The following is a 23,929-nucleotide window of genomic DNA, read 5'->3' as shown; positions in this document are numbered from 1 at the left end:
TAAATATCTCATGGGATATTATTAGAGCAAAATGGATTTAAAATCAAGTTCCCTTAATTTCTCCAACATAGGTGTGTCCGGTCCACGGCGTCATCCTTACTTGTGGGATATTCTCTTCCCCAACAGGAAATGGCAAAGAGCCCAGCAAAGCTGGTCACATGATCCCTCCTAGGCTCCGCCTACCCCAGTCATTCTCTTTGCCGTTGTACAGGCAACATCTCCACGGAGATGGCTTAGAGTTTTTTAGTGTTTAACTGTAGTTTTTATTATTCAATCAAGAGTTTGTTATTTTAAAATAGTGCTGGTATGTACTATTTACTCAGAAACAGAAAAGAGATGAAGATTTCTGTTTGTATGAGGAAAATGATTTTAGCAACCGTCACTAAAATCCATGGCTGTTCCACACAGGACTGTTGAGAGCAATTAACTTCAGTTGGGGGAACAGTGAGCAGACCTTTGCTGCTTGAGGTATGACACATTCTAACAAGACGATGTAATGCTGGAAGCTGTCATTTTCCCTATGGGATCCGGTAAGCCATGTTTATTACGATCGTAAATAAGGGCTTCAAAAAGGGCTTATTAAGACTGTAGACTTTTTCTGGGCTAAATCGATTCATTAACACATTTTTAGCCTTGAGGAATCATTTTATCTGGGTATTTTGATATAATAATATCGGCAGGCACTGTTTTAGACACCTTATTCTTTAGGGGCTTTCCCAAAGCATAGGCAGAGCCTCATTTTCGCGCCGGTGTTGCGCACTTGTTTTTGAGAGGCATGGCATGCAGTCGCATGTGAGAGGAGCTCTGATACTTAGAAAAGACTTTCTGAAGGCGTCATTTGGTATCGTATTCCCCTTGGGGCTTGGTTGGGTCTCAGCAAAGCAGATACCAGGGACTGTAAAGGGGTTAAAGTTCAAAACGGCTCCGGTTCCGTTATTTTAAGGGTTAAAGCTTCCAAATTTGGTGTGCAATACTTTTAAGGCTTTAAGACACTGTGGTGAAAATTTGGTGAATTTTGAACAATTCCTTCATGTTTTTTCGCAATTGCAGTAATAAAGTGTGTTCAGTTTAAAATTTAAAGTGACAGTAACGGTTTTATTTTAAAACGTTTTTTGTACTTTGTTATCAAGTTTATGCCTGTTTAACATGTCTGAACTACCAGATAGACTGTGTTCTGAATGTGGGGAAGCCAGAATTCCTATTCGTTTAAATAAATGTGATTTATGTGACAATGACAATGATGCCCAAGATGATTCCTCAAGTGAGGGGAGTAAGCATGGTACTGCATCATTCCCTCCTTCGTCTACACGAGTCTTGCCCACTCAGGAGGCCCCTAGTACATCTAGCGCGCCAATACTCCTTACTATGCAACAATTAACGGCTGTAATGGATAATTCTGTCAAAAACATTTTAGCCAAAATGAACCCTTATCAGCGTAAGCGCGACTGCTCTGTTTTAGATACTGAAGAGCATGACGACGCTGATAATAATATTTCTGAAGGGCCCCTAACCCAGTCTGATGGGGCCAGGGAGGTTTTGTCTGAGGGAGAAATTACTGATTCAGGGAACATTTCTCAACAAGCTGAACCTGATGTGATTGCATTTAAATTTAAGTTGGAACATCTCCGCATTCTGCTTAAGGAGGTATTATCCACTCTGGATGATTGTGACAAGTTGGTCATCCCAGAGAAACTATGTAAAATGGACAAGTTCCTAGAGGTGCCGGGGCTCCCAGAAGCTTTTCCTATACCCAAGCGGGTGGCGGACATTGTTAATAAAGAATGGGAAAGGCCCGGTATTCCTTTCGTCCCTCCCCCCATATTTAAAAAATTGTTTCCTATGGTCGACCCCAGAAAGGACTTATGGCAGACAGTCCCCAAGGTCGAGGGAGCGGTTTCCACTTTAAACAAACGCACCACTATACCCATAGAGGATAGTTGTGCTTTCAAAGATCCTATGGATAAAAAATTAGAAGGTTTGCTTAAAAAGATGTTTGTTCAGCAGGGTTACCTTCTACAACCAATTTCATGCATTGTCCCTGTCGCTACAGCCGCATGTTTCTGGTTCGATGAGCTGATAAAGGCGGTCGATAGTGATTCTCCTCCTTATGAGGAGATTATGGACAGAATCAATGCTCTCAAATTGGCTAATTCTTTCACCCTAGACGCCACTTTGCAATTGGCTAGGTTAGCGGCTAAGAATTCTGGGTTTGCTATTGTGGCGCGCAGAGCGCTTTGGTTGAAATCTTGGTCGGCTGATGCGTCTTCCAAGAACAAGCTACTTAACATTCCTTTCAAGGGGAAAACGCTGTTTGGCCCTGACTTGAAAGAGATTATCTCTGATATCACTGGGGGTAAGGGCCACGCCCTTCCTCAGGATCGGCCTTTCAAGGCAAAAAATAAACCTAATTTTCGTCCCTTTCGTAGAAACGGACCAGCCCAAAGTGCTACGTCCTCTAAGCAAGAGGGTAATACTTCTCAAGCCAAGCCAGCTTGGAGACCAATGCAAGGCTGGAACAAGGGTAAGCAGGCCAAGAAACCTGCCACTGCTACCAAGACAGCATGAAATGTTGGCCCCCTATCCGGGACCGGATCTGGTGGGGGGCAGACTCTCTCTCTTCGCTCAGGCTTGGGCAAGAGATGTTCTGGATCCTTGGGCGCTAGAAATAGTCTCCCAAGGTTATCTTCTGGAATTCAAGGGACTTCCCCCAAGGGGGAGGTTCCACAGGTCTCAGTTGTCTTCAGACCACATAAAAAGACAGGCATTCTTACATTGTGTAGAAGACCTGTTAAAAATGGGAGTGATTCATCCTGTTCCATTAAGAGAACAAGGGATGGGGTTCTACTCCAATCTGTTCATAGTTCCCAAAAAAGAGGGAACGTTCAGACCAATCTTAGATCTCAAGATCTTAAACAAGTTTCTCAAGGTTCCATCGTTCAAGATGGAAACCATTCGAACTATTCTTCCTTCCATCCAGGAAGGTCAATTCATGACCACGGTGGATTTAAAGGATGCGTATCTACATATTCCTATCCACAAGGAACATCATCGGTTCCTGAGGTTCGCATTCCTGGACAAACATTACCAGTTCGTGGCGCTTCCTTTCGGATTAGCCACTGCTCCAAGGATTTTCACAAAGGTACTAGGGTCCCTTCTAGCTGTGCTAAGACCAAGGGGCATTGCTGTAGTACCTTACTTGGACGACATTCTAATTCAAGCGTCGTCCCTTCCTCAAGCAAAGGCTCACACGGACATTGTCCTGGCCTTTCTCAGATCTCACGGATGGAAAGTGAACGTGGAAAAGAGTTCTCTATCTCCGTCAACAAGGGTTCCCTTCTTGGGAACAATAATAGACTCCTTAGAAATGAGGATTTTTCTGACAGAGGCCAGAAAAACAAAACTTCTAGACTCTTGTCGGATACTTCATTCCGTTCCTCTTCCTTCCATAGCTCAGTGCATGGAAGTGATCGGGTTGATGGTAGCGGCAATGGACATAGTTCCTTTTGCGCGCATTCATCTAAGACCATTACAACTGTGCATGCTCAGTCAGTGGAATGGGGACTATACAGACTTGTCTCCGAAGATACAAGTAAATCAGAGGACCAGAGACTCACTCCGTTGGTGGCTGTCCCTGGACAACCTGTCACGAGGGATGACATTCCGCAGACCAGAGTGGGTCATTGTCACGACCGACGCCAGTCTGATGGGCTGGGGCGCGGTCTGGGGATCCCTGAAAGCTCAGGGTCTTTGGTCTCGGGAAGAATCTCTGTTACCGATAAATATTCTGGAACTGAGAGCGATATTCAATGCTCTCAAGGCTTGGCCTCAGCTAGCGAGGGCCAAGTTCATACGGTTTCAATCAGACAACATGACAACTGTTGCGTACATCAACCATCAGGGGGGAACAAGGAGTTCCCTGGCGATGGAAGAAGTGACCAAAATCATTCTATGGGCGGAGTCTCACTCCTGCCACCTGTCTGCTATCCACATCCCAGGAGTGGAAAATTGGGAAGCGGATTTTCTGAGTCGTCAGACATTGCATCCGGGGGAGTGGGAACTCCATCCGGAAATCTTTGCCCAAGTCACTCAGCTGTGGGGCATTCCAGACATGGATCTGATGGCCTCTCGTCAGAACTTCAAAGTTCCTTGCTACGGGTCCAGATCCAGGGATCCCAAGGCGGCTCTAGTGGATGCACTAGTAGCACCTTGGACCTTCAAACTAGCTTATGTGTTCCCGCCGTTTCCTCTCATCCCCAGGCTGGTAGCCAGGATCAATCAGGAGAGGGCGTCGGTGATCTTGATAGCTCCTGCGTGGCCACGCAGGACTTGGTATGCAGATCTGGTGAATATGTCATCGGCTCCACCTTGGAAGCTACCTTTGAGACGAGACCTTCTTGTTCAGGGTCCGTTCGAACATCCGAATCTGGTTTCACTCCAGCTGACTGCTTGGAGATTGAACGCTTGATCTTATCGAAGCGAGGGTTCTCAGATTCTGTTATCGATACTCTTGTTCAGGCCAGAAAGCCTGTAACTAGAAAGATTTACCACAAAATTTGGAAAAAATATATCTGTTGGTGTGAATCTAAAGGATTCCCTTGGGACAAGGTTAAGATTCCTAGGATTCTATCCTTCCTTCAAGAAGGATTGGAAAAAGGATTATCTGCAAGTTCCCTGAAGGGACAGATTTCTGCCTTGTCTGTGTTACTTCACAAAAAGCTGGCCGCTGTGCCAGATGTTCAAGCCTTTGTTCAGGCTCTGGTTAGAATTAAGCCTGTTTACAAACCTTTGACTCCTCCTTGGAGTCTCAATTTAGTTCTTTCAGTTCTTCAGGGGGTTCCGTTTGAACCCTTGCATTCCGTTGATATTAAGATATTATCTTGGAAAGTTTTGTTTTTAGTTGCAATTTCTTCTGCTAGAAGAGTTTCAGAATTATCTGCTCTGCAGTGTTCTCCTCCTTATCTGGTGTTCCATGCAGATAAGGTGGTTTTACGTACTAAACCTGGTTTTCTTCCAAAAGTTGTTTCTAACAAAAACATTAACCAGGAGATTATCGTACCTTCTCTGTGTCCGAAACCAGTTTCAAAGAAGGAACGTTTGTTGCACAATTTGGATGTTGTTCGCGCTCTAAAATTCTATTTAGATGCTACAAAGGATTTTAGACAAACATCTTCCTTGTTTGTTGTTTATTCCGGTAAAAGGAGAGGTCAAAAAGCAACTTCTACCTCTCTCTCTTTTTGGATTAAAAGCATCATCAGATTGGCTTACGAGACTGCCGGACGGCAGCCTCCCGAAAGAATCACAGCTCATTCCACTAGGGCTGTGGCTTCCACATGGGCCTTCAAGAACGAGGCTTCTGTTGATCAGATATGTAGGGCAGCGACTTGGTCTTCACTGCACACTTTTACCAAATTTTACAAGTTTGATACTTTTGCTTCTTCTGAGGCTATTTTTGGGAGAAAGGTTTTGCAAGCCGTGGTGCCTTCCATTTAGGTGACCTGATTTGCTCCCTCCCTTCATCCGTGTCCTAAAGCTTTGGTATTGGTTCCCACAAGTAAGGATGACGCCGTGGACCGGACACACCTATGTTGGAGAAAACAGAATTTATGTTTACCTGATAAATTACTTTCTCCAACGGTGTGTCCGGTCCACGGCCCGCCCTGGTTTTTTTAATCAGGTCTGATAATTTATTTTCTTTAACTACAGTCACCACGGTACCATATGGTTTCTCCTATGCAAATATTCCTCCTTAACGTCGGTCGAATGACTGGGGTAGGCGGAGCCTAGGAGGGATCATGTGACCAGCTTTGCTGGGCTCTTTGCCATTTCCTGTTGGGGAAGAGAATATCCCACAAGTAAGGATGACGCCGTGGACCGGACACACCGTTGGAGAAAGTAATTTATCAGGTAAACATAAATTCTGTTTTTTTGTAATTTTTTTTTTGGATTTATTTTAAAATTTTGCTAAAAAGTGTTTTAGAAAGGGTATTTATTATGTGAGTGAAATAGATGTTCCCATATTTTGAAAGGCAAATAATATCCCCAAAAGCCCTAATTCTTCTGACCTCACAGGTATGTTGCTTTTATTAATGACTAGGCAATAAGCCTGCCCAAAGGGCAGTCTATTTAATAAAAAAAAAGCTAAAATTACAAAAAATATAAAATTACAGAAAAAAATAAACAAAGCTATCCAAAAAATGAATATAATTAAACCTAAACTAATACCCCTATAAAAATAAAAAAAAATTGCCCCATAATCTAATACTAAACTACCAATAGCCCTTAAAAGAGTTTTTGTAGGGCATTGCCCTAAGTTAAACAGCTTTTTTTTTACCTAAACAAATAAATTACCCCCTAACAGTAAAAAAAAAGAAAAACCTAACAATAAAGAGAACCTAAACTACCCATTGCCCCTAAAGGGGCATTTGTATGGGCATTGCATTTTAAAGGGCATTCAGCTATTTTACTGCCCTTAAAAGGGGAATCGGCTCTTTTCCAGCCCATTAAATCCCTAATCTTAAAAATAAAAAAAACACTAAAGAATAAATACTAAACCTAAGCCCCAAATAGGTACCCACCGTTTCTGAAGTCCGGCAGAGAAGGTCTTCTTCCTGGCGGCTCTATCATCTTCTATCTTCATCTGGAGCAAAGGCGCGGAGCTGTGGATCCAAAGCGGTGGTCCTCACCGGCGGAGCAGTCTTCCTCGACGTGTGGATACTCAGCGGCGGTCAACATCGGTGTTCCTCGGTGGCATGGAGGCTCCTCTTCATCAGATGTCCGTCGTACACTAAAGATTGAATGCAAGGTACCGCAATTGATTTGGGGTACCTTGCATTCCTATTGAATAGGATTAGAGCTACTGAAATCCTATTGGCTGTTCAAACCAGCCAATAAGATTTCCGTAGCTCTCATCCTATTGGCTGATTTAAAAATTTCAGCCAATAGGAATGCAAGATACCCCAATAAATATGGGGTACCTTGCATTCAATCTTCAGTGTGACACGGACAATCGCATGAAGAGGAGCCTCCATGCCGCCACTGAGGATCCACGCATCGGGGAAGTCAGCTTCGCACCTCCACTCCGCGCCGCCTTCGCACCGGATGAAGATAGAAGATGATGGAGCCGTCTGGAAGAAGACCTACTCCGCCGGACTTCAGGAATGGTGAGTACCTATTTGGGGCTTAGATTTAGGATTTTTATTTTCTCTTGCAAGGTGTATCCAGTCCACGGATTCATCCTTGTGGGATATTCTCCTTCCCTACAGGAAGTGGCAAAGAGAGCACACAGCAGAGTTGTCCATATAGCTCCCCCCTAGCTCCACCCCCCAGTCATTCTCTTTGCCGCGTTAACGCACTAGGTTCTCTCTCAGGGAGGGTAAAGTGAATGTGGTGTTAGAATTGTCGTTTTATATATAACTCCGGAGTGGAGTGGGAGAGGCCTAATTTCGCTTCTCAGATGCGCACTTAGAATTGAGAGACTGTTTCATGCTGCTTCAAATGGAGGGTCCAGCTGCTGACTGAGGGCCTAGAAGAAGCTTTATTTCCCCAAAACTGATCCCTAAGGGCAGGTAGGGCCACAGTTGTAAGCTGTGGCAAGGTGCTGTAGTTTGTTAACCGGTTGTTGGCTTTAGGCTGCTCTGGTTTGGGCATTAAGGGGTTAATCGTTCTGAAACTTGCTGTGCAATCTTATTTAAGCCTTAGGTACATACTGTGAAAATTTCAAAAGGATTGGTGCAATTTTCACTGTTTTGTAAAATTGTGTGCTCTTTATCTCTTAAAGGCACAGTAACGTTTTTTCAAATTGTGTTTTTTATTTGATTAAAGTGTTTTCCAAGCTTGCTTGTGTATGCTACTAGTCTGTTAAACATGTCTGACACTAAGTAAAATCCTTGTTCAATGTGTTTAGAAGCCATGGTGGAACCCCCTCTCAGAATGTGTCCCAATTGCACTTATGTGTCTATACACTTTAAAGATCATATTGTTGCACTTAAAAATGTGGCCCAAGATTATTCTCAGACTGAAGGTAATGAGGATAGTCCGTCTACCTCTCCCCATGTGTCACAACCAGTTACGCCCGCGCAAGCGACTCTAGTGCGTCTGCCCCTATTACATTGCAACAACTAGCGACAGTTATGGATAATTCCCTTGAGCCTTTCTATCCAAACTGCCAGTTTTTCCTACAAAGCGTGATAGCTCTGTTTTAAGAACAGATTATGAGCAGTCTGAAGCTTTGGTAGCTTTATTTGATGTACCCTCACAACGCTCTGAAATGGAGGTGAGGGATTTGATGTCTGAGGGAGAAATTTCCGATTCAGGAAAGGTTTCTCATCGGGCAGAGTCAGATTCATTAGCATTAAAATTTAAATTGGAACACCTCCGCGTTTTGCTCAGGGAGGAACAGGTGTCCCTTTTGTCCCCCCACCTATTTTTAAGAAAATATTCCCCATAACTGACCCTAGGCGGGACTCGTGGCAGACGGTCCCTAAGGTAGAGGGGGCTGTTTCGACACTTGCTAAGCGCACAACCATACCAATTGAAGACAGTTGTGCTTTTAAAGATCCTATGGATAAAAAGTTAGGTTTACTTAAGAAAATCTTTGTTCAACAAGGCTTTCTTCTCCAACCTATTGCCTGCATTGTTCCTGTAACTACTGCAGCGGCTTTCTGGTTTGAGGCGCTGGAGGAGTCGCTCCAGACGGAGACCTCATATGACGAAATTATGGATAGAATTAAGGCCCTAGAGCTGGCTAATTCATTTATCACAGATACCGCTTTGCAATCAGCTAAGTTGGCGGCAAAAAATTCAGTCTTTGCCATTATGGCACGCAGAGCGCTTTGGCTCAAGTCATGGTCGGCCGATGTGTCGTCAAAATCCAAATTGTTAAATATTCCTTTCAAGGGAAAGACCCTTTTCGGGCCAGAATTGAAAGAGATTATTTCAGAAATCACCGGGGGAAAGGGCCATGCTCTCCCCCAGGACAAGCCTTTTAAGGCTAAAAAAAAAAAAGATAATTTTCGTTCCCTTCGCAATTTCAGGAGCGGTCCCGCTTCAGCCTCTACAGCTGCAAAGCAAGAGGGTAACGCTTCACAGCCCAAGGCAACCTGGAAGCCTTATCAGGGCTGGAACAAGGGTAAACAGGCCAAAAAGCCTGCAGCTGCTACCAAGACAGCATGACGGGGTAGCCCCCGATCCGGAGCTAGTAGGAGGCAGACTTTCTCTCTTTGCTCAGGCCTGGGCAAGAGATGTTCTCAATCCCTGGGCTTTAGAGATTGTTACCCAGGGATATCTTCTAGAATCAAGGACTCCCCTCCAAGGGGAAGGTTCCATATTTCTCGTCTGTCTACAGACACGACAAAGAAAGAGGCGTTCTTACGCTGTGTAGAAGACCTACATACAATGGGAGTGATCCACCCAGTTCCAATTGCGGAACAAGGGCTGGGTTTTTACTCAAACCTGTTTGTGGTTCCCAAAAAAGAAGGAACTTTCAGACCAATCCTGGATCTCAAATTTCGAAACAAATTCCTCAGTCTCATCATTCAAGATGGAGACCATTCGGACAATCTTACCTATGATCCAGGATTGTCAATATATGACTACCGTGGATCTAAAGTATGCGTACCTGCATATCCCAATCCACAAAGATCATCATCGGTTCCTCTGGTTCGCTTTTCTAGACAAGCATTACCAGTTCGTGGCTCTTCCATTTGGCTTAGCCACTGCTCCCAGAATTTTCACAAAGGTGCTAGGGTCCCTTCTGGCGGTTCTAAGACCGCGGGGCATAGCAGTGGCGCCTTATTTGGATGACATCTTAATTCAGGCGCGGCCTTTTCACAGATCCAAGGCTCACACGGAGATTGTATTGGCCTTTCTAAGGTCTCACGGGTGGAAGGTGAACATCAAAAAGAGTTCCCTGTCCCATCTCACAAGGGTTCCCTTCCTAGGAACACCAATAGATTTGGTAGAAATGAAAATATTTCTGACGGAGGTCAGAAAGTTGAAACTTTTAACTACTTGCCGAGTTCTTCATTCCATTCCTTGGCCATCTGTAGCACAAACTGAGGGCGATATTCAACGTGCTTCAGGCATGGCCTCACCTAGCTGCGGACAAATTCATAAGATTTCAGTTGGACAACATTACGACTGTAGCTTACATCAATCATCAGGGGGGAACAAAGAGTTCTCTAGCGATGAGGGAAGTAACCAAAATAATCAGGTGGGCGGTGGCCCTCTCCTGCCATCTATCAGCAATTCACATCCCAGGTGTAGACAACTGGGAGGCGGATTTTCTAAGTCGTCAGACTTTTCACCTGGGGGAGTGGGAACTCCACCCGGAGGTATTTACCCAGCTGACTCGGCTATGGGGCATTTCAGAGTTGGACCTAATGGCGTCCCGTCAGAACTCCAAGCTTCCTCTCTACGGATCCAGGTCCCGGGACCCCAAGGCGACATTGATAGATGCTCTAGTAGCGCCTTGGTCCTTCAATCTGGCTTATGTTTTCCCACCGTTTCCTCTTCTCCCTCGTCTGATCGCCAGAATCAAGCAGGAGAAGGCGTCAGTGATTTTGATAGCGCCTGCGTGGCCACGCAGGACTTGGTATGCAGACCTAGTGGACATGTCATCTGTCCCACCATGGACACTGCCAATGATGTACCGGACGTTCAAGCGTTTGCACAGGCTTTAGTCAGAATCAAGCCTGTCTATAAACCTGTGGCTCCGCCATGGAGTCTAAATCTAGTTCTTTCAGTTCTTCAAGGGGTTCCGTTTGAACCTTTACATTCCTTAGATATTAAGTTGTTATCTTGGAAAGTTTTGTTTTTGGTAGCTATCTCTTCTGCTCGAAGAGTCTCAGAATTATCTGCCTTACAGTGTGATTCACCTTATCTGGTGTTCCACGCAGATAAGGTAGTTTTGCGTACCAAACCTGGTTTTCTTCCTAAAGTTGTTTCTAACAAGAATATTAACCAGGAAATAGTTGTTCCTTCTCTGTGTCCTAACATCTTCGAAGAAGGAATGTCTTTTGCATAATCTTAATGTAGTTTGTGCTTTAAAGTTCTATTTACAAGCAACTAAGGATTTCAGACAAACATCTTCTTTGTTTCTTATCTATTCTGGTTAGAGGAGAGGTCAGAAAGCGACTGCTACCTCTTTCCTTTTGGCTGAAAAGCATCATCGATTTGTCCTATGAGACTGCTGGCCAGCAGCCTCCTGAAAGAATTACTGCTCATTCTACCATAGCAGTGGCTTCCACATGGGCTTTCAAAAATGCTTTTGCTTCTTCGGAGGCTATTTTTGGGAGAAAGGTTTTGCAAGCAGTGGTGCCTTCCGTTTAAGGTACCTGTCTTGTTCCCTCCCTTCATCCGTGTCCTAAAACTTTGGTATTGGTATCCCACAAGTAAGGATGAATCCGTGGACTGGATACATCTTGCAAGAAAAAACAGAATTTATGCTTACCTGATAAATTACTTTCTCTTGCGGTGTATCCAGTCCACGGCCCGCCCTGGCATTTATGTCAGGTAAAATTTTTTTTGTTTAAACTACATTCACCACTGCACCCTATGGTTTCTCCTTTGGCTTCTTAACCTTTGGTCGAATGACTGGGGGGTGGAGCTAGGGGGGGGAGCTATATGGACAGCTCTGCTGTGTGCTCTCTTTGCCACTTCCTGTAGGGAAGGAGAATATCCCACAAGTAAGGATGGATCAGTGGACTGGTTACACCGCAAGAGAAAGTAATTTATCAGGTAAGCATAAATTCTGTTTTTAAGATTAGGGATTTAATGGGCAGTAAAAGAGCTGAATGCATGCAAATGCCACTTTAGGGGCAATGGGTACTTTAGTTTTTTTTTTAGTGTTTAATTTTTTATTTTTTTTTATTTTGGTGGATTTAGTCATATTTAAATGTAGAGAAAAGAGCTGTTTAACTTGGGGCAATGCCCTACCAAAGGCCCTTTTAAGGGCTATTGGTAGTTTAGTTTAGGGGGTGTTATAATTTTGGGGGCCTTTTCTTCTGTTATGTGTGATCAGTCCACGGGTCATCATTACTTCTGGGATATAACTCCTCCCCAACAGGAAATGCAAGAGGATTCACCCAGCAGAGCTGCATATAGCTCCTCCCCTCTACGTCAGTCCCAGTCATTCTCTTGCACCCAACGACTAGATAGGATGTGTGAGAGGACTATGGTGATTATACTTAGTTTTTATGACTTCAATCAAAAGTTTGTTATTTTAAAATAGCACCGGAGCGTGTTATTACTTCTCTGGCAGAGTTTGAGGAAGAATCTGTCAGAGTTTTTTTACTATGATTTTAACCGGAGTAGTTAAGATCATATTGCTGTTCTCGGCCATCTGAGGGAGGTAAAGGCTTCAGATCAGGGGACAGCGGGCAGATGAATCTGCATTGAGGTATGTAGCAGTTTTTATTTTCTGAATGGAATTGATGAGAAAATCCTGCCATACCGTTAAAATGACATGTATGTATACACTTCAGTATTCTGGGGATGGTATTTCACCGGAACTACTCTGTTAAAGGTCACTAATCCTTTTTAATAACTATTTATCATGTTAAACGTTTTTGCTGGAATGTAGAATCGTTTACATTGCTGAGGTACTGTGTGAATAAATATTTGGGCATTATTTTCCACTTGGCAGTTTTTTTGCTTTAATTGTGACAGTTTCGTTTCTCTTCACTGCTGTGTGGGAGAGGGACCTTAAGAAAATGTTTGTTCAACAAGGTTTTATATTACAACCCCTTGCATGTATCGCGCCGATTACGGCTGCGGCAGCATTTTGGATTGAGTCGCTTGAAGAGAACCTTAGTTCATCTACGCTAGACGACATTACGGACAGGCTTAGAGTCCTTAAACTAGCTAATTCCTTCATTTCGGAGGCCGTAGTACATTTAACCAAACTTATGGCTAAGAACTCAGGATTCGCCATACAGGCACGTAGGGCGCTGTGGCTAAAATCCTGGTCAGCTGATGTTACTTCTAAGTCCAAATTACTTAATATACCTTTCAAGGGGCAGTCTTTATTTGGGCCCGGTTTGAAAGAGATTATCGCTGACATTACAGGAGGTAAGGGCCACGCCCTACCTCAAGACAAAGCCAAAGCTAAGGCTAGACAGTCTAATTTTCGTCCCTTTCGGAACTTCAAAACAGGAGCAGCATCAACCTCCACTGCACCAAAACAGGAAGGAGCTGTTGCTCGTTACAGGCAAGGCTGGAAGCCTAACCAGTCCTGGAACAAGAGCAAGCAGGCCAGGAAACCTGCTGCTGCCCCAAAGACAGCATGAACCGAGAGCCCCCGATCCGGGACCGGATCTAGTGGGGGGCAGACTCTCTCTCTTCGCCCAGGCCTGGGCAAGAGATGTTCAGGATCCCTGGGCACTAGAGATCATATCTCAGGGATACCTTCTAGACTTCAAATTATCTCCCCCAAGAGGGAGATTTCATCTGTCAAGGTTGTCAACAAACCAGATAAAGAAAGAAGCGTTTCTACGCTGCGTACAAGATCTGTTAATAATGGGAGTGATCCATCCGGTTCCGCGGTCGGAACAAGGACAAGGGTTCTACTCAAACCTGTTTGTGGTTCCCAAAAAAGAGGGAACTTTCAGGCCAATCTTAGATTTAAAGATTCTAAACAAATTCCTAAGAGTTCCATCGTTCAAAATGGAAACTATTCGGACAATCTTACCCATGATCCAAGAGGGTCAGTACATGACCACAGTGGATTTAAAGGATGCTTACCTTCACATACCGATCCACAAAGATCATCACCGGTATCTAAGGTTTGCCTTCTTAGACAGGCACTACCAGTTTGTAGCTCTTCCATTCGGATTGGCTACGGCTCCAAGAATCTTCACAAAGGTTCTGGGTGCCCTTCTGGCGGTACTAAGACCGCGAGGGATTTCGGTAGCTCCATACCTAGACGACATTCTAATACAAGCTTCAAGCTTTCAAACTGCCAAGTCTCATACAGAGTTAGTTCTGGCATTTCTAAGGTCGCATGGATGGAAAGTGAACGAAAAGAAGAGTTCTCTTTTTCCTCTCACAAGAGTTCCATTCTTGGGGACTCTTATAGATTCTGTAGAAATGAAGATTTACCTGACAGAGGACAGGTTAACAAAGCTTCAAAATGCATGCCGTGTCCTTCATTCCATTCAACACCCGTCAGTAGCTCAATGCATGGAGGTGATCGGCTTAATGGTAGCGGCAATGGACATAGTACCTTTTGCACGCCTACACCTCAGACCTCTGCAATTATGCATGCTAAGTCAGTGGAATGGGGATTACTCAGATTTGTCCCCTACTCTGAATCTGAATCAAGAGACCAGAAATTCTCTTCTATGGTGGCTTCATCGGCCACACCTGTCCAGGGGGATGCCATTCAGCAGGCCAGACTGGACAATTGTAACAACAGACGCCAGCCTACTAGGTTGGGGCGCTGTCTGGAATTCTCTGAAGGCTCAGGGACTATGGAATCAGGAGGAGAGTCTCCTTCCAATAAACATTCTGGAATTGAGAGCAGTTCTCAATGCCCTTCTAGCTTGGCCCCAATTAACAACTCGGGGGTTCATCAGGTTTCAGTCGGACAACATCACGACTGTAGCTTACATCAACCATCAGGGAGGGACAAGAAGCTCCCTAGCAATGGTGGAAGTATCAAAGATAATTCGCTGGGCAGAGTCTCACTCTTGCCACCTGTCAGCAATCCACATCCCGGGAGTGGAGAACTGGGAGGCGGATTTCTTGAGTCGCCAGACTTTTCATCCGGGGGAGTGGGAACTTCATCCGGAGGTCTTTGCCCAAATACTTCGACGTTGGGGCAAACCAGAGATAGATCTCATGGCGTCTCGCCAGAACGCCAAACTTCCTCGCTACGGGTCCAGATCCAGGGATCCGGGAGCGGTTCTGATAGATGCTTTGACAGCACCTTGGAACTTCGGGATGGCTTATGTGTTTCCACCCTTTCCGCTGCTTCCTCGATTGATTGCCAAAATCAAGCAGGAGAGAGCATCAGTGATTCTAATAGCGCCTGCATGGCCACGCAGGACTTGGTATGCAGATCTAGTGGACATGTCATCCTGTCCGCCTTGGTCTCTACCTCTAAGACAGGACCTTCTGATACAGGGTCCATTCAAACATCAAAATCTAACTTCTCTGAAGCTGACTGCTTGGAAATTGAACGTTTGATTTTATCAAAACGTGGTTTTTCTGAGTCGGTTATTGATACCCTGATACAGGCTAGGAAGCCTGTTACCAGAAAGATTTACCATAAAATATGGCGTAAATACCTATACTGGTGCGAATCCAAACATTACTCATGGAGTGAGGTTAGGATCTCTAGGATATTGTCCTTTCTACAAGAAGGGTTAGAAAAGGGTTTATCAGCTAGTTCATTAAAGGGACAGATTTCAGCTCTGTCCATCTTGTTACACAGGCGTCTGTCAGAAAATCCAGACGTCCAGGCTTTTTGTCAGGCTTTAGCTAGGATCAAGCCTGTGTTTAAAGCTGTTGCTCCGCCATGGAGTTTAAACTTAGTTCTTAACGTTTTACAGGGTGTTCCATTTGAACCCCTTCATTCCATTGATATAAAATTGTTATCTTGGAAAGTTCTGTTTTTAATGGCTATTTCCTCGGCTCGAAGAGTCTCTGAGTTATCAGCCTTACATTGTGATTCTCCTTATCTGATTTTTCACTCAGACAAGGTAGTTCTGCGTACTAAACCTGGGTTCTTACCTAAGGTGGTCACTAACAGGAATATCAATCAAGAGATTGTTGTTCCATCCTTGTGTCCAAATCCTTCTTCAAAGAAGGAACGTCTTCTACACAATCTGGATGTAGTTCGTGCCCTCAAGTTCTACTTGCAGGCAACTAAAAATTTTCGCCAAACTTCTTCCCTGTTTGTCGTTTATTCTGGACAGAGGAGAGGTCAAAAAGCTTCTGCTACCTCTCTCTCTTTTTGGCTTCGTAGCATAATACGTTTAGCCTATGAGACTGCTGGTCAGCAGCCTCCTGAAAGAATTACAGCTCACTCCACTAGAGCTGTGGCTTCCACTTGGGCCTTTAAGAATGAGGCCTCTGTTGAACAGATTTGCAAGGCTGCAACTTGGTCTTCGCTTCATACTTTTTCCAAATTTTACAAATTTGACACTTTTGCTTCTTCGGAGGCTATTTTTGGGAGAAAGGTTCTTCAGGCAGTGGTTCCTTCTATATAATGAGCCTGCCTATCCCTCCCGTCATCCGTGTACTTTTGCTTTGGTATTGGTATCCCAGAAGTAATGATGACCCGTGGACTGATCACACATAACAGAAGAAAACATAATTTATGCTTACCTGATAAATTCCTTTCTTCTGTTGTGTGATCAGTCCACGGCCCGCCCTGTTTTAAGGCAGGTAAATATCTTTTAAATTATACTCCAGTCACCACTTCACCCTTGGTTACTCCTTTCTCGTTGATTCTTGGTCGAATGACTGGGACTGACGTAGAGGGGAGGAGCTATATGCAGCTCTGCTGGGTGAATCCTCTTGCATTTCCTGTTGGGGAGGAGTTATATCCCAGAAGTAATGATGACCCGTGGACTGATCACACAACAGAAGAAAGGAATTTATCAGGTAAGCATAAATTATGTTTTTTATTTTCATAGGTATGATGTTTAATTTCTTTCATGTAATTAGCAAGAGTCCATGAGCTAGTGACGTATGGGATATACATTCCTACCAGGAGGGGCAAAGTTTCCCAAACCTCAAAATGCCTATAAATACACCCCTCACCACACCCACAATTCAGTTTTACAAACTTTGCCTCCGATGGAGGTGGTGAAGTAAGTTTGTGCTAGATTCTACGTTGATATGCGCTCCGCAGCAAGTTGGAGCCCGGTTTTCCTCTCAGCGTGCAGTGAATGTCAGAGGGATGTGAGGAGAGTATTGCCTATTTGAATGCAGTGATCTCCTTCTACGGGGTCTATTTCATAGGTTCTCTGTTATCGGTCGTAGAGATTCATCTCTTACCTCCCTTTTCAGATCGACGATATACTCTTATATATACCATTACCTCTGCTGATTCTCGTTTCAGTACTGGTTTGGCTATCTGCTATATGTAGATGAGTGTCCTGGGGTAAGTAAGTCTTATTTTCTGTGACACTCCAAGCTATGTTTGGGCACTTTGTTTATAAAGTTCTAAATATATGTATTCAAACATTTATTTGCCTTGACTCAGAATGTTCAACTTTCCTTATTTTCAGACAGTCAGTTTCATATTTGGGATAATGCATTTTAATTTAACATTTTTCTTACCTTAAAATTTGACTTTTTCCCTGTGGGCTGTTAGGCTCGCGGGGGCTGAAAATGCTTCATTTTATTGCGTCATTCTTGGCGCGGACTTTTTTGGCGCAAAAATTCTATTTCCGTTTCTGGCGTCATACTTGTCGCCGGAAGTTGCGTCATTTTTTGACGTTATTTTGCGCCAAAAATGTCGGCGTTCCGGATGTGGCGTCATTTTTGGCGCCAAAAAAGCATTTAGGCGCCAAATAATGTGGGCGTCTTATTTGGCGCGAAAAAATATGGGCGTCGCTTTTGTCTCCACATTATTTAAGTCTCATTTTTTATTGCTTCTGGTTGCTAGAAGCTTGTTCTTTGGCATTTTTTCCCATTCCTGAAACTGTCATTTAAGGAATTTGATCAATTTTGCTTTATATATATGTTGTTTTTTCTCTTACATATTGCAAGATGTCTCACGTTGCATCTGAGTCAGAAGATACTACAGGAAAATCGCTGTCAAGTGCTGAATCTACCAAAGCTAAGTGTATCTGCTGTAAACTTTTGGTAGCTATTCCTCCAGCTGTTGTTTGTATTGATTGTCATGACAAACTTGTTAAAGCAGATATTTCCTTTAGTAAAGTACCATTGCCTGTTGCAGTTCCTTCAACATCTAAGGTGCAGAATGTTCCTGATAATATAAGAGATTTTGTTTCTGAATCCATAAAGAAGGCTATGTCTGTTATTTCTCCTTCTAGTAAACGTAAAAAATCTTTTAAAACTTCTCTCCCTACAGATGAATTTTTAAATGAACATCATCATTCTGATTCTGATGATTCCTCAGGTTCAGAGGATTCTGTCTCAGAGGTTGATGCTGATAAATCTTCATATTTATTTAAAATGGAATTTATTCGTTCTTTACTTAAAGAAGTACTAATTGCTTTAGAAATAGAGGATTCTGGTCCTCTTGATACTAATTCTTAACGTTTAGATAAGGTATTTAAAGCTCCTGTGGTTATTCCAGAAGTTTTTCCTGTTCCTAATGCTATTTCTGCAGTAATTTCCAAAGAATGGGATAATTTGGGTAATTCATTTACTCCTTCTAAACGTTTTAAGCAATTATATCCTGTGCCGTCTGACAGATTAGAATTTTGGGACAAGATCCCTAAAGTTGATGGGGCTATTTCTACCCTTGCTAAACGTACTACTATTCCTACGTCAGATGGTACTTCGTTTAAGGATCCTCTAGATAGGAAAATTGAATCCTTTCTAAGAAAAGCTTATGTGTTCAGGTAATCTTCTTAGACCTGCTATATCTTTGGCTGATGTTGCTGCAGCTTCAACTTTTTGGTTGGAAACTTTAGCACAACAAGTAACACATCGTGATTCTCATGATATTATTATTATTCTTCAGCATGCTAATAATTTTATCTGTGATGCCATTTTTGATATTATCAGAGTTGATGTCAGGTTTATGTCTCTAGCTATTTTAGCTAGAAGAGCTTTATGGCTTAAAACTTGGAATGCTGATATGGCTTCTAAATCAACTTTACTTTCCATTTCTTTCCAGGGTAACAAATTATTTGGTTCTCAGTTGGATTCCATTATTTCAACTGTTACTGGTGGGAAAGGAACTTTTTTACCACAGGATAAAAAATCTAAAGGTAAAAACAGGGCTAATAATCGTTTTCGTTCCTTTCGTTTCAACAAAGAACAAAAGCCTGATCCTTCATCCTCAGGAGCAGTTTCAGTTTGGAGACCATCTCCAGTCTGGAATAAATCCAAGCCAGCTAGAAAGGCAAAGCCTGCTTCTAAGTCCACATGAAGGTGCGGCCCTCATTCCAGCTCAGCTGGTAGGGGGCAGGTTACGTTTTTTCAAGGAAATTTGGGTCAATTCTGTTCACAATCTTTGGATTCAGAGCATTGTTTCAGAAGGGTACAGAATTGGTTTCAAGTTGAGACCTCCTGCAAAGAGATTTCTTTCATGTAATTAGCAAGAGTCCATGAGCTAGTGACGTATGGGATATACATTCCTACCAGGAGGGGCAAAGTTTCCCAAACCTCAAAATGCCTATAAATACACCCCTCACCACACCCACAATTCAGTTTTACAAACTTTGCCTCCGATGGAGGTGGTGAAGTAAGTTTGTGCTAGATTCTACGTTGATATGCGCTCCGCAGCAAGTTGGAGCCCGGTTTTCCTCTCAGCGTGCAGTGAATGTCAGAGGGATGTGAGGAGAGTATTGCCTATTTGAATGCAGTGATCTCCTTCTACGGGGTCTATTTCATAGGTTCTCTGTTATCGGTCGTAGAGATTCATCTCTTACCTCCCTTTTCAGATCGACGATATACTCTTATATATACCATTACCTCTGCTGATTCTCGTTTCAGTACTGGTTTGGCTTTCTACAAACATGTAGATGAGTGTCCTGGGGTAAGTAAATCTTATTTTCTGTGACACTCTAAGCTATGGTTGGGCACTTTGTTTATAAAGTTCTAAATATATGTATTCAAACATTTATTTGCCTTGACTCAGAATGTTCAACATTCCTTATTTTCAGACAGTCAGTTTCATATTTGGGATAATGCATTTGATGTATTTTCTTCTTCTGAAGCAGTTTTTGGTAGAAAAGTACTTCAGGCAGCGGTTTCAGTTTGAATCTTCTGTTTATGTTTTTCGTTAAACTTTATTTTGGGTGTGGATTATTTTCAGCAGGAATTGGCTGTCTTTATTTTATCCCTCCCTCTCTAGTGACTCTTGTGTGGAAAGATCCACATCTTGGGTAGTCATTATCCCATACGTCACTAGCTCATGGACTCTTGCTAATTACATGAAAGAAAACATAATTTATGTAAGAACTTACCTGATAAATTCATTTCTTTCATATTAGCAAGAGTCCATGAGGCCCGCCCTTTTTTTTTTTTTTTTTGTGGTGGTTATGATTTTGTATAAAGCACAATTATTCCAATTCCTTATTTTATATGCTTTCGCACTTTTTTATCACCCCACTTCTTGGCTATTCGTTAAACTGAATTGTGGGTGTGGTGAGGGGTGTATTTATAGGCATTTTGAGGTTTGGGAAACTTTGCCCCTCCTGGTAGGAATGTATATCCCATACGTCACTAGCTCATGGACTCTTGCTAATATGAAAGAAATGAATTTATCAGGTAAGTTCTTACATAAATTATGTTTTTTTCTTTCCCGTGTCCCAGTAAATCCAGTAAAAGCTCAAGCATTTCTGAAATGTGTTTCAGATCTAGAGTTGACTGGAGTAATTATGCCAGTTCCAGTTCCGGAACAGGGGATGGGGTTTTATTCAAATCTCTTCATTGTACCAAAGAAGGAGAATTCTTTCAGACCAGTTCTGGATCTAAAAATATTGAATCGTTATGTAAGGATACCAACGTTCAAGATGGTAACTGTAAGGACTATCTTACCTTTTGTTCAGCAAGGGAATTATATGTCCACAATAGATTTACAGGATGCATATCTGCATATTCCGATTCATCCAGATCATTATCAGTTCCTGAGATTCTCGTTTCTGGACAAGCATTACCAATTTGTGACTCTGCCGTTTGGCCTAGCTACAGCTCCAAGAATTTTTACAAAGGTTCTCGGTGCCCTGCTGTCTGTAATCAGAGAACAGGGTATTGTGGTATTTCCTTATTTGGACGATATCTTGGTACTTGCTCAGTCTTTACATTTAGCAGAATCTCATACGAATCGACTTGTGTTGTTTCTTCAAGATCATGGTTGGAGGATCAATTTACCAAAAAGTTCTTTGATTCCTCAGACAAGGGTAACTTTTCTGGGTTTCCAGATGGATTCAGTGTCCATGACTCTGTCTTTAACAGACAAGAGACGTCTAAAGTTGATTGCAGCTTGTCGAAACCTTCAGTCACAATCATTCCCTTCGGTAGCCTTATGCATGGAAATTCTAGGTCTTATGACTGCTGCATCGGACGCGATCCCCTTTGCTCGTTTTCACATGAGACCTCTTCAGCTCTGTATGCTGAAGCAATGGTGCAAAGATTACACGAAGATATCTCAATTAATATCTTTAAAACCGATTGTTCGACACTCTCTAACATGGTGGACAGATCACCATCGTTTAATTCAGGGGGCTTCTTTTGTGCTTCCGACTTGGACTGTAATTTCAACAGATGCAAGTCTCACAGGTTGGGGAGCTGTGTGGGGATCTCTGACGGCACAAGGAGTTTGGGAATCTCAGGAGGTGAGATTACCGATCAATATTTTGGAACTTCGTGCAATTTTCAGAGCTCTTCAGTTTTGGCCTCTTCTAAAGAGAGAATCGTTCATTTGTTTTCAGACAGACAATGTCACAACTGTGGCATACATCAATCATCAAGGAGGGACTCACAGTCCTCTGACTATGAAAGAAGTATCTCGAATTTTGGTTTGGGCGGAATCCAGCTCCTGTCTAATCTCTGCGGTTCATATCCCAGGTGTAGACAATTGGGAAGCGGATTATCTCAGTCGCCAAACGTTGCATCCGGGCGAATGGTCTCTTCACCCAGAGTTATTTCTTCAGATTGTTCAAATGTGGGAACTTCCAGAAATAGATCTGATGGCGTCCCATCTAAACAAGAAACTTCCCAGGTATCTGTCCAGATCCCGGGATCCTCAGGCGGAGGCAGTGGATGCATTATCTCTTCCTTGGAAGTATCATCCTGCCTATATCTTTCCGCCTCTAGTTCTTCTTCCAAGAGTAATCTCCAAGATTCTGAAGGAATGCTCGTTTGTTCTGCTGGTAGCTCCGGCATGGCCTCACAGGTTTTGGTATGCGGATCTTGTCCGGATGGCCTCATGCCAACCGTGGACTCTTCCGTTAAGACCAGACCTTCTGTCACAAGGTCCTTTTTTCCATCAGGATCTGAAATCCTTAAATTTAAAGGTATGGAGATTGAACGCTTGATTCTTGGTCAAAGAGGTTTCTCTGACTCTGTGATTAATACTATGTTACAGGCTCGTAAATCTGTATCTCGAGAGATATATTATAGAGTCTGGAAGACTTATATTTCTTGGTGTCTTTCTCATCATTTTTCCTGGCATTCTTTTAGAATACCGAGAATTTTACAGTTTCTTCAGGATGGTTTAGATAAGGGTTTGTCCGCAAGTTCTTTGAAAGGACAAATCTCTGCTCTTTCTGTTCTTTTTCACAGAAATATTGCTATTCTTCCTGATATTCATTGTTTTGTACAAGCTTTGGTTCGTATAAAACCTGTCATTAAGTCAATTTCTCCTCCTTGGAGTTTGAATTTGGTTCTGGGAGCTCTTCAAGCTCCTCCGTTTGAACCTATGCATTCATTGGACATTAAATTACTTTCTTGGAAAGTTTTGTTCCTTTTGGCCATCTCTTCTGCCAGAAGAGTTTCTGAATTATCTGCTCTTTCTTGTGAGTCTCCTTTTCTGATTTTTCATCAGGATAAGGCGGTGTTGCGAACTTCTTTTGAATTTTTACCTAAAGTTGTGAATTCCAACAACATTAGTAGAGAAATTGTGGTTCCTTCATTATGTCCTAATCCTAAGAATTCTAAGGAGAAATCGTTGCATTCTTTGGATGTTGTTAGAGCTTTGAAATATTATGTTGAAGCTACGAAATCTTTTCGTAAGACTTTTAGTCTATTTGTTATCTTTTCCGGTTCTAGAAAAGGCCAGAAAGCTTCTGCCTTTTCTTTGGCATCTTGGTTGAAATTTTTAATTCATCTTGCCTATGTTGAGTCGGGTAAAACTCCGCCTCAGAGAATTACAGCTCATTCTACTAGGTCAGTTTCTACTTCCTGGGCGTTTAGGAATGAAGCTTCGGTTGACCAGATCTGCAAAGCAGCAACTTGGTCCTCTTTGCATACTTTTACTAAATTCTACCATTTTGATGTATTTTCTTCTTCTGAAGCAGTTTTTGGTAGAAAAGTACTTCAGGCAGCGGTTTCAGTTTGAATCTTCTGCTTATGTTTTTCGTTAAACTTTATTTTGGGTGTGGATTATTTTCAGCAGGAATTGGCTGTCTTTATTTTATCCCTCCCTCTCTAGTGACTCTTGTGTGGAAAGATCCACATCTTGGGTAGTCATTATCCCATACGTCACTAGCTCATGGACTCTTGCTAATTACATGAAAGAAAACATAATTTATGTAAGAACTTACCTGATAAATTCATTTCTTTCATATTAGCAAGAGTCCATGAGGCCCGCCCTTTTTTTGTGGTGGTTATGATTTTGTATAAAGCACAATTATTCCAATTCCTTATTTTATATGCTTTCGCACTTTTTTATCACCCCACTTCTTGGCTATTCGTTAAACTGAATTGTGGGTGTGGTGAGGGGTGTATTTATAGGCATTTTGAGGTTTGGGAAACTTTGCCCCTCCTGGTAGGAATGTATATCCCATACGTCACTAGCTCATGGACTCTTGCTAATATGAAAGAAATGAATTTATCAGGTAAGTTCTTTCATAAATTATGTTTTTTTAACTTTTGATAATTTTGTTTATTTTTTGTGTAATTTTGTGTTTTTTTTTTTTAAATTTTTTTGTAATTTTAGATTATTTTTTTGTAATTTATTGTTAGGTTTTATTTAAGTGTAACTTAGTATAGGGGTTACTTTAGGGTGTGTTAGGGGCCTAGTAATAAAATTTTGTTTTTTTTGCGTGGGTTTTTTTTT

The 23,929-nt window shown here is 42.6% G+C and overlaps 1 protein-coding gene across 2 annotated transcripts in view; it reads left to right on the top strand.

Moving 5' to 3' along the window:
- Positions 1–23,929, top strand: part of KMT2B (lysine methyltransferase 2B) — a 559,096-nt gene that overhangs the window by 76,883 nt on the left and 458,284 nt on the right. The window lies entirely within an intron of this gene.

Source organism: Bombina bombina, chromosome 8, assembly GCF_027579735.1.
Source record: "Bombina bombina isolate aBomBom1 chromosome 8, aBomBom1.pri, whole genome shotgun sequence".
Lineage (NCBI taxonomy): Eukaryota > Metazoa > Chordata > Amphibia > Anura > Bombinatoridae > Bombina > Bombina bombina.
This window is presented reverse-complemented; position numbering and strand designations above follow the sequence as displayed.